This window comes from Portunus trituberculatus, chromosome 1, assembly GCF_017591435.1.
Source record: "Portunus trituberculatus isolate SZX2019 chromosome 1, ASM1759143v1, whole genome shotgun sequence".
Taxonomy (NCBI): domain Eukaryota; kingdom Metazoa; phylum Arthropoda; class Malacostraca; order Decapoda; family Portunidae; genus Portunus; species Portunus trituberculatus.
In genome coordinates this window covers 3,374,599-3,380,718 of record NC_059255.1, presented here as the reverse complement: position 1 = coordinate 3,380,718, position 6,120 = coordinate 3,374,599, and positions in this window count along the sequence as shown.

The following is a 6,120-nucleotide window of genomic DNA, read 5'->3' as shown; positions in this document are numbered from 1 at the left end:
ACACACACACACACACACTCAGGTACATATACTCACACCTAACACATATGTTCTGGCAGTATGGATCTTAATTTTGATGCCGATTTGTTTTCACACACACACACACACACACACACACACACACACACACACACACACACACACACACACACACACACACACACACACACACACACACTAAAATTTCAAAAACAGTTTAGAATAAACAATAAACAAAGAAAAGACATGAATACAATATCACTGCAGAAACGACAGAACTGCGGCACAAAAATGGTGGAAGCAGCAATGGTGAGGATTATTGTGATGATGATGGCGATAATGGGCGTGATAGAGAGCAACCCCATGCCCAATTCTATGGATCATGGTTTTCCAAACGCCCACACCAACACCACCACCACCACCACTCACGCACGCCACGGCCATCTCCTGCACGGGATGTTAGGCAATGTGGATTCATATGTGTTTGATGATGTGGTGGAGTTCTTGTTCCAGCAGCTGGGAGAGGAGCTGCCCCAAGCCAGGTGAGTGTGGGAGAGTTAGATGTGGAAGTAGTACTGGTGGTGAAGGTGGAAGTAAAAAAATAATAACTAAACTAGTAATATCACATTTTTAATCAGTAAAACACGGAACACAACATAACACTTCTTTCTCTCTCTCCTAAACAGAAGCCACTATGACGGTGAAGACTACTACCCCTGCCGTCAGAATACTCCATGCGCAGGGACACGGACGTCTTGTATAGCCATCACGAGATACATAGACAGCAGCATCATCTGCCTAAACATATTCACCGCTCTGTCCGCCGCTGGTCTGGCTCTCCTACTGCAGTTCCTCTTCTATGCGTGTGTGTCTAACCTCTGTCCAGAGGTTTTGAGTCAAATAACTATAAACAGTAATGGTGCGAGTGGTACAAGCGGCAGTGGTAATGTACCTAACATTAGTAATGTCATCACTATCGACTCTTCTAACACTGTTTCAGTGCAGCAGAATGACGATTTTGACATTTCTTTTCCTCCTGTTCGTTTTAGGAATAGGGATGATTTAGTGCGGGAAAATGGGGAAAGAAGTAACCTGGACGTGGATGTGAATCTGGATGAGGATGGCAACAGTAATGACGATCTTCGTGCTACAGAAGCTAGAAAGAATGAACAAAATAGAAAAGGCAACAGCAGATCTAAGGTGACTATAAAAGGTGAAGACCAAGAGGATGAGAATGGTGACGGAACATACACGTATGAACGAAGAGGAATACTCCGGAAACAAACGCAGGAACAGAATAAGGAAGAAACAAATACGGAAACACTAGACCAGGATGACATGCAGGAACCTAAGGACAAGGAAGGAGGAAGGAGCTTCACTATGCATATCTCTAATGACAGTTTCATAGGAAGACTCTTGTCATGGGGTAACTGGGGCCTCTCCTTGCCTTCCCTGCGATACAACACAAATATCTGTCCCATGCTGGGTCGCTATATCCAACGCTAAGACATCTCTATCTATGGAGCTTAAATACAAGAACATATATTTGAGAGCATATCATAAATAACTGTAGCTTTACGATGATAGACATTTATTGCTGCATGAGAATAAAGTTATTAGGAAGAGCAATATTAGTTACCATGAGCAGGTGCACTCATCATCACCATGTTTGTCCTTGTACATATAATAACATTTTTTTAGCGCCACCACAATAGCTGCAACACCATCACTTCATGTATATACAAGATCAGAGTCTATGGATGTGTACTTGCAATGGATAATAATATAATTCTACTAACAATCGTATATGCATATGTATGTGTACATGTCATTATTCAAAGGCTCTATCGACTTATTACTTTTCTTGTTTAATGTTTTAATTTATTTGTATCTATTGATACATATAAATCATATAAAAATAAAGAATATATTTTACCTACGTGTCGTTTTTTTCTCCAACCTCTCTCTCTCTCTCTCTCTCTCTCTCTCTCTATATATATATATATATATATATATATATATATATATATATATATATATATATATATATATATATATATATATATATATATATATATATATATATATATATATATATATATATATATATATATATATATATATATATATATATATATATATATATATATATATATATATATATATATATATATATATATATATATATATATATATATATATATATATATATATATATATATATATATATATATATATATATATATATATATATATATATATATATATATATATATATATATATATATATATATATATATATATATATATATATATGTATGTATGTATGTATATATAGCTAGCTAGATAGCTAGATAGATAGATAGAAAGAAAGATAGATAGATAGATCGATGGATATAGATAGATAGATTGATAGATAAAGAGGAAGAGGAAGAAAAGATAATATAAAGGAAAAGGAGGTGATGATGAAGATGAAGATGAAGATGAAGATGAAGATGATGATGATGATAATGATGGTAACGGAGAGGAGGAGGTCTAGTAGTATTACTTCTACATTACTACCTTCGTTTTTTAAACTATCACCACCACTGCCTCTACTATAACCACTAAACACAGCGCTATGTAGACAGTAACATAATCAAGGATGCTAAAACACCGAAGTTACACGAGATAATCTCTGTGATTCGGGAACTAGACGTGTGTCGTAAATCGCAACTATCTTGTTCCACCAACAGCTTTGGTCAGTGGTTCGCGCCTCCACTATTTGAAGTTTTTTTTTTTTTTTTTTCAGAAGGAGGAAGGTGATGTTTTGGGTTTCGAAATACTTTTTAAGAGATACCGGATATTCTACACTTTGACATATCATTGTTTTTAAGATTCTTCTTCTCATCTAAAGAAGAAATTCATGTATTCGTGATATATATATATATATATATATATATATATATATATATATATATATATATATATATATATATATATATATATATATATATATATATATATATATATATATATATATATATATATATATATATATATGTACTAAAACTGGTCCACAGTGTTTTGTTACGTTGCTTGTTACAAACTTCGCTGAACGTTATAATCACTGTGATACGCAAAGTTGTATTGTTTGAGTCCTACGTATCGTATATTATCTAAATATTGTGACAGTATACATTATTGAAGTATTGCTGTAACATTCTTGTTTCCACTATCAGTTACTTAGTACAAACTACGATACCCTTTACTTATTATTTGGGGTAAGTGCTAGTTAAAGTTAATGTCAAAAAAAAGTAGTGTAACTCAAACGGTCATGCTTCATTAAAAACCGCTAGTTGATCAGCTTACGATGCCGTGAATGACTTCAGATTTGTCGCATGATCGTAACTGTTACATGTCATCCCTGTGTACGTAAAAAAAATATTCATATTACAAAACAGAACCATAATACTATATAATACTTCTCTCTCTCTCTCTCTCTCTCTCTCTCTCTCTCTCTCTCTCTCTCTCTCTCTCTCTCTCTCTCTCTCTCTTCCCATCCCTTTTCTCCTAACAACCTTTCTTTCTTTTATCTATCATATTTCATCTTCCTCATTCCTCTTCAGCCTTTCCTTCCTTCCTCCTTACAGTTTTCTTCCTCCGCACGAAATTATTATACTATCTAGTAAACCCAAAATAGAACAAAAAGAAAAATAAAGAAAAACATCATAAAACACAAAAATGCTGGAATAAAAAATAGGCAACTTTTCGCATTTTCTTCCTTACCTAAATTCCTTTCCTACTTTTCCTCTTATTGCGGCGCCTAATCAATACATCCATCCATCCTACTTTTCCTCTTAATTCTCCGTTATTTTTTTTTTCTTACTTCATTTCCTTTTTACCTTTCTGCCTTTCATGTGGTAGTAACTGTGATATATTGCAGATTTTTTTTCCACTGTTCTTTTTTTCACTCTCTTACTCCTCCATAACACTTTCATCAATCGCAATCATTATTCTCATTGTTTATCTTTTACATCCTTCTTCCTCAATTCTTCTTTTCTTCTCTTTAGTCTGCTCTTTCATCTTCACTAATCTTCTCTTCTTCTTTGTTTTTCTCTTCTGTTTTTGCTCATCTTGTTTTTTGTTTGTTTTTTTCTTCTTTCTATTACTCTTTATCATTTGCACGACTAACTCTCCTCTATCTTCCACCTTCCTTCTACATCATTCTCTCTCTGTCCCTTACTTATTTTTCCTTTACTATCCTTCCTTCAATCTCTCTACCCACATCTACATGTCCATTTCCTTCCCTTTCTTCTCTCCATTTGTATGGACTTTGCTAAATTCCCGACACATTCAGACCCTTCCCCACTCCCTCCTCTCTCTCTCTCTCTCTCTCTCTCTCTCTCTCTCTCTCTCTCTCTCTCTCTCTCTCTAATTTCGTGCTGCCTCAACCATCCACCGTCAAACAATAAAACACAAGCACTGTTTCTGGTAACTCAGCCGTCATTCTCGCAAAAATTTGAGCACTCTACTATATATAGAGATCAACGAGAACATTCTCATCACAAACAACGCGGTGGAGGTGACGGTAGCAGCACAAGACGTTTACACACCTTCCTCTTGTCTACTCAAAGGTAACATTTGCAATTTTTGTTTGCAGCTAGGATTCGCAGTATCATTTTTTATATAGGCGTTCTCATCCTTAGCAAAGTATATATATATATATATATATATATATATATATATATATATATATATATATATATATATATATATATATATATATATATATATATGTGTGTGTGTGTGTGTGTGTGTGTGTGTGTGTGTGCATGTATGCATATATATATATATATATATATATATATATATATATATATATATATATATATATATATATATATATATATATATATATATATATATATATACACACACACACACACACACACACACACACACACACACACACACACACACACACACACACACACACACACACTCACACTCACACAAATAATGAGCTCTGAGCTCGTTCCGTAGGGTAACGTCTGGCTGTCTCGTCAGAGACTGCAGCAGATCAAACAGTGAACACACACACACACACACACACACACACACACACACACACACACACACACACACACACACACACACACACACACACACACACACACACACACACACACACACACACACACTCACAAACAGAATAATGCAAATTTATACACATACAATAATATTAATGCAAATAACAAAATATATATATATATATATATATATATATATATATATATATATATATATATATATATATATATATATATATATATATAGCGTATAATAGTTGTGGTAAATGTCATTGCTCTACCAAGTCTACTAACAACGGTGTGATTTTCGTAATCCAAATTCCAAATTCATAGTTGTACTCATTCCTAATATTATTATTATCATTCTGCAGTTTTCTGCCTCTTTTCTTGGATGTCCAACCTTTCATTAATTATATGTACAAGTCCCACATGGAAGCAACAAAACGTCTCACTTAATCTTTTTAAATTTTCTAATAGAGGAAGACCAATCTTAGTGTTGCTCGATACCTCAAGTTCCTAACTCCATCTATCAAATGAACACACATTTCCAAATAAAAATCCCTCTCTTCTTAAATAACATTCAGCTGTCCTCATCCTAAACTGAACATCCTCAGTCTGTTCTTTACCAAAAGTCTAAACTGAAAAATTTATATCTCGTCTCTTGCTACAGTTTCTATTAAGTTAGGCATTCTGAGCCATCTCTGCCTCAGAAATCCATTATCCAAACATGTAAGGAGTTATTCTCTCATCTTGTACGGCTCCTTTGAACAGTATGAAATCTGGACAATTTCTCCATATCAACTACTCGCTTCTAACTGTCTTTAGTTTCTCTTCACCGCAGTGTTGCCTCATTTACTAATTTCTATTGTTCATTCTATGCTAACTATATCCTATTTTTTTCTACACTTCACAAGACCTTTTACATTCTCCCATCCCTATTATGTCCAATCCCCTACCATAGAAATTAACCAGAACCATCAATCTATCATTCCTCTTACTTACAAAGTCTGAAAATATGTTCGCATTGTATCTGCCTTACCTAGGACATGAATTCTTGTGCGAATAGGTT